This window comes from Rousettus aegyptiacus, unplaced genomic scaffold (assembly GCF_014176215.1).
Source record: "Rousettus aegyptiacus isolate mRouAeg1 unplaced genomic scaffold, mRouAeg1.p scaffold_m13_p_12, whole genome shotgun sequence".
Taxonomy (NCBI): Eukaryota; Metazoa; Chordata; class Mammalia; order Chiroptera; family Pteropodidae; genus Rousettus; species Rousettus aegyptiacus.
Genome location: NW_023416287.1, coordinates 31,334,101 through 31,346,918, shown reverse-complemented (window position 1 = coordinate 31,346,918; position 12,818 = coordinate 31,334,101). Strand labels below are relative to the sequence as shown.

The following is a 12,818-nucleotide window of genomic DNA, read 5'->3' as shown; positions in this document are numbered from 1 at the left end:
TCTTTTTTTGGAAGGGCCTATTTTTCAGTCTACTACAGCCACTAAACTCTACTGCTTCCCCAACTGATTTATTCATGAGTTCTTGGTATGGTAGTAAACCAGAGATAGTCCATAAAAATACCACATGGAATAGTATACATTCTCCATTGAGATGAGTCAGTCATGGAAGAGATATAAACCAAAAATCAGAACCAATAAAGTAAGATAAAGATATATACAAAATTATATTATAGGTCATCAAAACCCAGTTCATTATGTCCATAACAATATTTGAATCTGTCTCCTTACTTCTTGACAAATGATATTTTCACAGAGCCACAAACAAACAAACTTTCCCATTCCTCCAACAGGTTAGATTTTTTCATCCCTTCTCTTGCAATTTCTTGTCTCTCTGCCTACTGAAATATTACTCTCCTCAATGCTTTATCATCACACCTAAAAGTCTTTTCTTACATCAACACTCACAATAAAGACTCCTTCCTTGGAGTTTGGTTTATATTTCTCCAATGCCACTTGTCATTAGTCCTGTATAATATAGTTGCTTATGAATTTATCTATCTGCCTGGACAGTATAAGCTCCTTTAGAAAAAGAATGGCTATCATTCCAAGGTCTGGCAGAGAATTAGGCACAAATTCTAACACAATGTACATTAGAAAGAAAGAAAGAAGGGAGAAAAGGTAGGGTAAAAGGAAAATGAGGAGGAAAGGGAAAGGAAGAAAAGAATGGGAAGGGCAAGTATTAAAGCCTAGGTTTTGAGAGAACAGAGGGAGATACAGTTCTTTCAAAGACTTATCTGTGAAAGCCCTCAAGAGAGAAAAAAAATCTTCAAAAATGTCTGGAAAGAGCACTCAAGAGTAAGTGCATGGACCTTTCCTGGATATGTGGAAAGCCCTAAATTTTAGACAAATAATTCCCAAAGGGTGTGCAGATTCCTGTATCAGAACCTCTGCATTGGGATGCTTGTTAGTTGGAGATTCCAAGGGTACCTCTTAGAACTACTGAATGTGAATCCTTGGGTGCTAGGTGATGGAAATCAGCATTTAAAACAAGCCTCTCGGTGATTCTGATGTCTGCTACAGTTGGACACAATCATTGCTCTCATAGGAAAGGAGATAGCCAAACAATGCTTTTTTTTTTTTTCTTTTGGCTTGATTCCCAAGACTAGCACTGGACTCTGTGACCATTTTCCTTTAAAGGTAAAAATAATAAAAGTCCAGTTTCTGAAATGACAAGGTTGTGGGTCAGCAATATGTTCTAGGAAAAGATGCCAAAGACTCAGAGAGGGGATTTGGGAAAGGTGCCAGGATGATTCAACACTGAGCCCCTCTAGATTATGAATATATTACTTTAATCAGCCTGGTCATAAGAATGATAGCCACAATTTGCCTGACATCCAATCAATGACAGTGTTATGCCAGTTTGTGGTTTCCTGTCATCTTGATTATTTTTCACTGACTTAAATTCTTCTTGAAGGTGCTTCAAGACTTGAGAAATTATAAGGAATTCCTTGATGTCCCTTCTTGGAGTTATATCATAGACTTATTGATCTTGTGCTCCAGTCTTCATTCCTCAAATTCCTTCTTAGAAATGATTTGTTACCAGCCTTCCTCAATCTTCTTATAAAATCTAATAGTTCATGCCAGGGTGCAACTAATCTCCTCTAACACTTTATCCTCGTCACAGATGCACAGAGAAGATGACATCCAAGGAGTAGGCTCCTGTCTCTACGCTTTGGACAATCAATCACTATCATCTTTTATTATGTTCTTTTGTTCTGTCATTTTTACAGGACATATTTGTTTTGCAAGGATCAATATTCGATTTAACTTTCTATGCACTATAAATCAAATCTTTAAAAAGTGAAAAAAAAATGTTTCTGGTTTTGAAGTTATTTTAAACCATAGCCAGGTCCTAAGCCAAGCTCAATTACTGAGGCTGATTCTTGTGAATTCTAAGCAGAGTCAGTGTATGAACTGGTTGCATTTCTTCCCTACTGTTAAAGAACACTGCTTTAATAGACATTTTTAAGTAAAATAATGAGCTGTAAATCAGTCTAATTAGAGAATTTATAAGTATTCAGAAGATATAAAGCTATGGGCTTAAAGAAATTATTTTGCTCATTATGTCTTGCTATGGATACTATAAAACATGTTCAAGGACTTGGATAACACAAATGAAATCACAAGAAAAAGCTGTTTTATGCATTTAAAATTACATTTCTAAATGTCCTCCCAAAGCTCAAATAGGTCTCTTCAACCTCACGACATTGGACATGTTTTTGAATTAATTTCTACCTGGAAACCCACAGGATGAAAATTCTAACTAATTGTGTGATAAATTAACTTGCCAAACAAAATGGATTAGAGATCAGTGAAATTGGCCTATAAGCTGTCAGATCCATTTTGGATTGGGATTCATCCTCTTTCTCCACCTGTTCATTAAGCTCCAAGTTTGTGGCAACTCCAGGGACTGATTGCATGTTAACAAGCTGTTTATGTGGGGAGGTATAGTGGGCCTAGTCAATATTCCTATACTCACACATTCATTTAAACATAATTCTCTGGTAATTTATTCTGTTTACAATCCCAGTGTGGAAAAATATGCCTCTACCCTAAAGTTTAATTCTGGACACAAAAGAGATGTGACATGTTGTAAAATTAAAAGTTAACAAAGCAAATAAGATTTACCTCAAGGTCAAAAGAAGCTGGAGATATTCCATGACATAAATTTGCTTCTTCAAATGGTTATAGAAATGAAAAGAGTAGTGAAAAAGCTGCTGCCTCTGCACTGATGGTATGTCAAAATAAGATATTTATTTCTTATTTCCCCATTTAAAAGAAACATTGGCTGCTTTATAATTTAAAAAGTTAAACCAGCTAAGAATGTTAAAAATAATTCTCTACTTTTCTTTCTTATTAAATTGGCCAAAATCTAATTTATAAACACCAAGTTTAATACGCTTATCAATCAAAAAACACAAAATCGGAACTATCAACAAGAATATTGTTCTTACTTAAGTATCAAACATTGATTCTTTCCTTACATATATAGAATTTACTTCATAAAGGACCATTTGTCAAATACAAAGTTAATAAAAATCAGTAAATTCTCTAAAATTCTAAATTTAATAGATTTATATTTCACAAAAATATAAGCATGTCTACTTTCTATTAATAAGTTATTTTTCTTCATTATTATTTATAGAAACTAATTTCTATATAAACTAATGACTGGAATTCAGCAATCAATATGACTTTTCCCTTTCCCTACACACATAAACCAAGACCTTAACTGAATAAAAAATAAGTCTACTAATACCCAAAAAACTACAAATATACTCAGCCAATAGAACACAATGAATATCATCTGGATGTTTTTCAACCCACAAGTAGCAGCTCCCCCAAAGTCACAAATAAATAAGAAAAATAACTTTTAGAAATTAAGTTGACCTGGATATGTAACAAAAAATACATATATTTTCTTTAGTTAAAATTAGTAGAAGTATACAGTAAAAAATTTTCAATTTTGCTAATTTTTTTTAAAGTAAAAGATCATTGGGAATTCCAAATAAGGTGCATACCAGCATTAAACAGCCCCTAGGCTTCATGAAATGTCATTTAACATCATTATAAAGCTCAACTTTTAACTAGATTTACCATAATTGACTTCTGACAAGTCACACGATTATAAGAATTAAACTATGGCAGGGTATATTTGTATTTATTGTTAACTATCAACAAAAATAAAAACTACTTTCCCATTCACCTTTTCCTAACATAAGCACAGCTGCTTACCCTCTCAGGATACTGGTTCCCTCCTCTACAGTCTCAGTCCAATTGGCTCAGTCCACTTGGAAAGTAGCACTGAGAGGGCTTAGTCCAAATTCTGAAGCTGCAGATACTTTCAATAAATGTCAAGACTCTCTTTGCAAAGTAAGTGTGCTCTAGTTTATATGATGCCTATGGAAAGCCACCCTTTTCTAGGTGTGGATTTTGAGATTTTCCTGCCTAAGGTAACTGCTCAACATTTCAGAAGAACTATGCTTGATGACCTCCAAGAACCAAAGCAGCAGTCATTTGACATCCCCAAGTACTAAGTGCTCTGCTACGTGCTAGGTACTACTCTGAAAGTTCCTCTGTCATTTTAAAGAACTTCATTGCCCCAACATCTTGAATTCCAGGAACAAAAGCAGTAGCATTGAACTTGAACTATTGGGTTTCTCAGTTGAGAAACATTCAGCACTTATTCTCCTCGGGCCTCCAACCTACTCTACCCAATGTCTCCTGGCTACCACCACCAAGTTACTTGTACCTTATAATAACAATGAAATATTATAGATAAAATCTTGCTTCCTATTCCAAAAGGTAACACTAAAAGCTATGTACCCTATCTTCAAAGAAATTGAAATTAGAACAACAGTGAAGTATAATTCAAAGGAAAAGATTAAAAATAAAATTCATCAAAATTAGTATTGAAGTTTAGAAAAATACAAACTCTTATAACTTGAGAAATATAAATCAATATAACCCTTCCATAAAGCTATTTGGTTACATCCATCAAAAGTTCAAAAATGTTCATACTTCCATAGTTTCACTTCAAGGAATTTATTCTAAGGGGGTAATAAAAGATTTTTGCCAAAATTTATGTTAGAATGTTTGTCTCAGCATGTGTATAACAGTAAAAAATGTGAAAAAATCAAAATTTACAACAATGGGGGAATAGTTAAATAAACATTCATGGGTATGATTGACTATCATGTAGCTATTAAAAATGACATTAAAATGATCACAATATTAAAAAAAATAAACAGTACTTTATAAAAATCAAAATTCATATATGAAAAGAACCTGAAGCATAAACACTGATTTTAAACAACAATGTGTATATTGGGGAACATTATGGGTAATGTTTTGTTCTTCTTTGTATATTTTCCCTATTTTAAATATTAAAAAGTATATTCCTTTTGTAAAAAGAGCCTCAATAAATCTTTTAAAATAGTTTTAAGCCAATTCACCAGTATGTGGGACAAACAAAATATAAATGTCCCTAAGTGCATTAAAAAATTCTCCGAGAGGGAAAAAAAAAAATCTCTGAAAACACCCAAGCAGCTGCTACTACTTTCCCCCTATAGGAGATAAAAACTCGGAAGAGAATTTCTTTGCAACTATCCATTTCCCTTGGCAATTATTTTCTCTTGAGAATTATCTGCTAAATTCTTGGTAGATTTTAACATTTACTTTGATTCCACAGATTCCTTTAGAAAAACCTGTAAATCAGAAAAACTCAGAAGTGATAGGTCGAAGAACAGAAATATTTTGAAAAATATGTTGAAATACAGCACTAATAAATTGAAAATAATGATTTAACACATCACCGAGCTTTTTTTTAATTTATCCTATCATTGCACTCTCACAGAAACTCTGTTTTCTATCCTGACACTAGATAAAAGGAAGACAACAAGGTCCTTACAGCTGGAAGTTCACAATTCAAGCTGTAGCAGTGTCAAGAATTCACCTAAAAAATAAAAGGTCTTCCCCATCCTACACCCACACCCACACTCAAACATATTTCACAGGCTGGCCAAATAGCACCTATTCACAGTGGGAATATGAAACTTTCAGCAGCTTCTAGCATAGCAGAGGAGAGAAAGTGATGAGAGAGAATCATGTACAGTAATTTTTCCCCCTTTGTCTGGCTTAGTTTGAGAGGGTGCTGGGCTGGATTTGCAAAGATGGAAGCAGGAGATGGTTTCTAAATAGTATCATCTTATGTTAAGAGCTAATGTGCCCAGAAACTTTAACAGTATTATCCCATACGTAATTTGTAGATAGTTAGCTATCTCCAATTGTTTAATAGATAGTTACCCCAAATTCAGAGGTCTGAAATTTCAGTAAGTTTATAATAAACACTTGGTTTTAATACTGCCTTACTTAACAGACTCTTAGGTCCTATTGAGTTCTTCAAAAGCAAGAAAAGAATAGATTAAAAGATGGAGGAAATATTTTAAAAAGAAAAAAAAAACATGAACATAAGTGTGCAGTCTAAGAAAAAAAGTGCAAAAGCTCAAAGAAATAATGGAAAGAAACAGACAAGTTTTATTTTGTCTACTTGCTTAAAAATCTAAAATAATTGTTTCATTGTGTATAACACTTTAATTTCATTTCAACATTCCTCACAGGATGAACTCTCCAATAAGGACCGAAATGCTTTGTAGTTGAGATCTCCGGATTCCTTATAATTAGTAAAATTTAAAAAATATTTAGAACAAAAGCCTAAATCTATCAACTCAAAACTTATAGAATTGTAAATTTATATTTGTTTAGATAACTTAACAATCAACCCCTAGGTTGTAAATTCAAGAGCTTAGATGATGTCTGTTTTTCTCACTATTTTATCTTTCACACTTAGCATAGTGCTTGTCATGTACTACACACTTAAAATACATTTGTTGAATGAACGAGTGATTGAATTATGAAACACTTGACTATAGGTATTCTCATTAAAATAAAGAACAAACAAGAATATCTTACTACAACTAATTTAACATTGTTATTACATAGTAGCCAATGTGATAAAAAGGGCATAAAAATAGTGTGTATAATAACATACATGCCTAGAAAATCCAAGGCGATTCATCAGCTAAAATTAATATCAGTAATGTGAGCAATTATTAAATTGACAGCTTTTCTATATTGCCAAAAATAATCTGATAAAATAAATAATAGAAAAAAATAAAGATCATTCATAAGAGCAATAAAATTATAAACTTGCTAGAATAAAACAACTATGTGAGTCCCATGTGAAGAAAACTATAAAACTTTACTGAGGGATACTGGGGAAAAGAGATTTAAATAAATCTAACAAGCACTATTTCTAGATAGGAAGAATCAATACGTTAAAGATGTCAAAACTTCCTGAATAACCTAAATTTCTGATCAAAATCACTACTGATATTTCTAGAATTTTGTTTTTCTAGTAATCTTTCTTTCTTTTTTTTGAACTTGACAAAATAATTCTAAAATTTACCCAATAGAATAAAAGGATGAGATTAATCAAGAAATATTTTAAAAGGCAGACAAATGGCAGGGATTGGAGGAGGAGTCACACAATCCCAAATTAAAATACATCTGTGAAAGCTACATAATTTTAAAATATACATTACTCTTTCATACCTTTCATGAACATAAACTCTAGATAGAGTTTAATGTAAATTCTAAAAACTATTTTAAAAGTAGAGAAAAATATAGGGAACTACTTATCTAAACTTTGGGTGTGAAAGACCAGTCTAAATTCAATACTGAACCAAAACACCAATAAGAAAAAACTGAGAATTTGATGACAAACATTCTTGAATGCCTGAATGGAAACTCATACCATAAACATATTCGAAAAGTAAATGTCAAATTGGAAAGAAATATCAGTAATGTACGTGGCAAAGGTTGCTATTATAAATATATAAGTTTTCCCCAAATAAAAAAAGACAAATGTCCAGTAAAAATCCTGATTAGGAATATGAACATGAAACTTTGAAAATAAAAAACACGCAAATACTTAATAAATATAAGAAAAAGCATTCAATATCACTACTAATAAAAAAATTAGATAACATTAATCACTATTAAGTTGGTAGGTTTGATTTCATAATGATATAACAGTATTAACAAGAATTTGTACCTACATCATCCATGAGAAAGTATAACATTGTAAGAAGCAATGGATATCAAAATCATTTTAAAAAATATTATAGCCTTTTACCTAGTCATTCCTTCTAGTAATATATTTTAACAAATAATCAGAGATGCTTATAAAAATTTTGGCATGAAGATATTCATTACAGCTTTATTTATAAAAATAAAAAATTGGAATAATAACAATTTGAAATCATGATCTTAACATTTAAGGATGTAGAAAATGAAATCTATATAAGTAGGGATAAAGCAGATTACAACATAAATACAGCTCGTATAGTATTGTTGCAAATTATATGATCTATAGCTCATACATACATTTTGAAGACTATAAGATAATAAAAACAAGTATTAACAGCAGTTATTTATAGATTAAAATTTGCCATCTTATTTCTTTATATGTATATGTATTTCCCAGTTTTCTCAATAAACATGCATTTTTATATTCAGAAAAAAAATTATACATTTTTGAATTACCAGTACTATAAAACAGTAAATGAGTCTTATTAATAAAACATATATCTATGATGTAAAAGAAAATTATTGATATAATCTTATTTTAAATGTGGCTTTAAGAATACACTGCAGGATTTTTTTTTTATATCTATGTTCAGCAAAATGACAAGCTTTGAGAGATCACTCACAAGTGGAATAAGACTTTATGAGGTTTATTTCCTGACAGTACCTTTTTTCCAAATGTAGGTCTGAGACTATTATTTCTAAAACTGTTTTCTCTGTTTGGGGTATTTCCAAATGAAGATTTGTAGTAGTAATAACAACAATAGTAGTAGTAGCAGTAGTGGTAGTAGTAACGGTAGTAATAGCATTTTTATAGTATGATAGTTTATTTGTTCTGAATTGCTGCTATCTATGAGAGGAAAATGTATTACATTCATATTTTTATAATCCCGAAAGGATTTTATAATCCCAATAAAACAAACCCACCTCTCATCCTCAGCTATTGGAAAATAGCATTTACATTTTTTACTTTATTATTTCTTCACTTATGTAAGCCTCAAGATGAATTGTTAGCTACAAAATGTTATGAAATTTGATTTGTCATAGTATGTCTTATACATTCTTTAAAATATTACTACTTGACCTATGTCATGCACTATTTTTAAAAACAGCATGGAAAATATTAAGTATCGACATGGATATAGAGCTACTGGATATATACACTGCTAGTAGAACTATAAAGTGATGCACCCAGTTTGGAAACCACATGGCAGTGTGTGTGTATGTGTTATGTTTCTGTGTGTCCTATGATATAGCCAATCCACTCTAATACAGTACAGAACCAACAAAAATATATAGATATCTATTCACAAACTCATACACAAATGAGTTAGAATGTTCACTGCAGTATTAACAGACCCAAACTGGAAATTACCTAAATGCTCATCAACAGTAGATTGTAAACATAAATTGTGTCATATTCACAAAATGAAATATTATTACTTGATAAAGAATGATCATCTGTACATGACAATATAGATCAATGTTACAATCATAAAACTGAACTAAAAGAAGCAAACAGTAAAGAATATATACTATATGGTGCGATCTATATAAAATACTAACACAGTCAAAACTATGCTACTAAAGATAATATGGCCAGGAAGTTGAAGAGGCATTTAAACAATGGTTGATCAGACTTCAAGTCTTCTATGATTAACCACAATGTAAATGTATCCATCTTTGGCCTTTTGGGGTGATGACGGTATAAGAATAACTAAAATAAACAAATCAATTCTACTTATTTTCCACTGTAAAAAATCCTTTTTATGGCAAATTGAATTAATCTTTAGCCAAAGCTAATCCATTAGAGTTGGAAAGGTAACTTTTTCATTACACAGCCCATAATTCACAAATAAATAAATATCGTATCTCCCACAAATTATTTTTCTGTAATATTGTACAAGTGAAAATGTCTCTAACAATACAATACTGAACTATAAATTAGATTGATGTATTCTCTCTCGAGCTCTAGCAAAGACCAAGACTCTTTGACCAATAGGCTTAGTACAAAATAATACAAGGACCTAGTCACAGCAGAGATCATCCATATAGGATAATTTGTACATACAAAAACCTGTACATGAATCTTTATAACAACATTATTGGTTATAGCAAAATACTGAAGAGAACCCAAATGTCCTTCAATGGGTAGATGGTTGAACAAACTTTGGTATATCCATGCAATGGACTATTACTCAGAAATAAAAAGGAATGAACTATTGACACATGTAACAATCTGAATGGATCTCAATGGCTTTAGGTTTAGTGAAAAAAAATCATCTCAAAAGTTTACATGCTATTCCATTGATACAACAAAATGACAAAACCATAGAGATAAAGAATAGAAAGGGGGCAGGGAGGTGGGTGACACTACAAAGGGATAACATGAGAGAGTTCTTTGATGATAATGGAAAAGTCTTGCATCTTTATTGTGGTAGTAGTTACATGAGATAAAACTGCACAAAACTACACACACAAACAAATGCAAGTTAAAATGGTTAAAACTCAATAAGGTCTATAGTCTAGTTAATAGTAATGCACCAATGTCAATTTCCTGGTTTTGATACTGTATTATATTAAAATGTCACCTTTAAGGAAGGCTTACATAGGTGAAGGGTAGAAAGGACTTTGTACTATTTTTGCAATGCCCTATAATTATTTCAACAGAAAAAGTTTAGAAAAAAATGGCCCTATGTATGAGAACCTGAATTTGAACCTGAGTTTGCCTAACTCTAAAACCTGTGCTACTGCCCTGTATACCACACTGCCTACAAAATCTGTTTTATTCAAATATATCAAATATGCATGATTTCCTACACAGAAGAATATAATATATAGGAGGCTCATTGTGGGTCACATTTAAAGAAATCCAAGGAAATTCAAAAAAAGATTTTATTGAGAAAAAATTAAGATATTAAATCATTTCATTCATGGCAACTAAGTCCAGGCATTCCAATGTAGTAATATGGACATGGAAAGAGAACTTTAAAATCTATAGAAAGTGATGACTGGGTTGCTTTGGTGCCTTAACTGGAGGCACTGCCTGCCTCTCATTCTCCTCTCGCTAGAGGCAGCTCTGGAGTCTCCTGCCATGTTGCCTTGTTCAACTGAAAGGTTAACAGCTGTTCCTCTCCTTACACACCATGCAAACAAACTGCACAGCAGAAAGCTGTAAATAGTTAGTACACTGTACATTTGGCATCTCTGTTCTATCTATTCAGGAACTTCCTGATGAGAATGTCCTTGGAAGATACAGAACATGGCTAAATTGTAATCGCCTCAGCCAGAGAAGTGAGGTAAAGGTGCCAAATAGTTTTTGGGAGTGAGTAAAATTTGCCGTCTGCCTTCGTATTGATTCATCAAACCCTTGTACACTATGTCACAGCTATTAAAAAAGTCATGCATATAGATAAGGACAAAGAATCAAAATAGCGATGGAATGTTGTTAGTGATATTTTCCTGTTTCACATTATTTTGTTTCAATAAAAAATGCCACTAATTTTTTTTTATTTTTCTTTATAGATGAAATCAATCATTTTTCAAATCAGAGCCAAACTGATTCACTGTGTCAAGTCCCCAGTGCTGAATGTGCTTTGGGTCAGAGGTGCTACAAATTCAATCGCGTGCAGTTCAATTTAACAAATATATAGTATCAAGTGTTTACTAAAAATATGAGGGCAAGGCATAGCTTTGGGAGATGATATAAAAAATGAAAAGATACCAGTCTGTAGCCTCAAGAAAGAGATAAACAAGCATACATTCACGAAACCAAGTAAAACCATAATTACTGCTATTATTAAGTGTGCTAATGTGGCAAATTCAATTTTATCTTAATAATAAGAAAGAGACAATTCACGAAAGTGGTCTTCAGTTATTTAAGAAGAAAATACATGTCATCTTTTGTTCCACAGGGCAAAACTAAAATCGATGGCTAAAAGTTACAAGAATACACAAGAAGGTTGGGGGTATATATAGAAGAGCTTTTAATTTTTTTTAATTAAAGCTCACATGTTTATAGAATATAGGGCATAATAAATAATTGACAATTTAATAATTAAAGTGATATCTTTATTACACCTCTGTACTGGAGAAAAATTCATGTGACTCTTTTCAAGTACCTGTCTTCTCCAGCGGCCCCACAGATAAGAGAAAAACATTTTGATACCAGGCCACAAGGGAACAGTCCATGGAGACTAGATAAAAGAGAGACTTGTAGCCTGTGAGGTGATCTGAAGATGGAATTCTATCTAAAAGGAGTGATTCATATTGTATGGAAATTAAACGACCCAGATAGATCCTCGCACAAAGGGTTTTACGTTGTAGAGAGGTAGCAGAGGAGAAAGGAAGTTACAGAGGCTATCAGAAGAAAGAGAAAAACTGAGCTCTTGTTATGGTAAAGCAGCTACATTACAAAGCAACTGATAGCCAATTCTGAGGGAGGAACAAGCTTGCTAGGCTTCCAGACTCCCTGCTAAGTTGCCAGAACTATGCTATGTCATGAACAATGTTCCACTTCTCCAAGGGATCCTTTTGTTTGCCTACCAAAGTGTGTTCCTACTATCCTGTGTGAATTTAGTCATCACTAGGGGGAACCTTAAAACAAAGTTGAAATTTACTCGAATCCTACACCCCTAGAAAACAGACATGCAAGAAATTAACTCCACCTTTTGAATTCAGGTACAATGACAAGGTCAGCTCAGAGACCCTCCAAATTCCTGACTCATAAATAATTAGCAGAACTATTTGTTCCCATTGACCATTCTGGTTGGTCAATGCCTGGACTCAATGAAATTTTAGTCAGGCTTCTCTCCTTTCTCCAAGCACCTGAGCTTTGGCTCATTCTTGAGAATGGAAGGTGAACAACCAAACCCTCCTTAATGACCTGTCTCAAGAATCAACTGACCTCAGGGAAAAACATTCCCTATTCTCTGATCAATTGTCTGGTCATATTACTCAATTATCCTATCACCCCACACCCAGTTCTTTCTAGCCTGTTTACGCCTCTCAATAAAGAAAAGCCCCATCTGCTTGAGGTTTGAGATGTTCATAGATCTCATGGTTGAACTGGTTCTTCCTACTGCAATACTCTCCACTACTCACTGTGATAG

The 12,818-nt window shown here is 32.6% G+C and overlaps 1 protein-coding gene across 3 annotated transcripts in view; it reads right to left on the bottom strand.

Moving 5' to 3' along the window:
- MACROD2 (mono-ADP ribosylhydrolase 2) overlaps nt 1-12,818 on the bottom strand; it is a 1,752,897-nt gene that overhangs the window by 1,675,585 nt on the left and 64,494 nt on the right. The window lies entirely within an intron of this gene.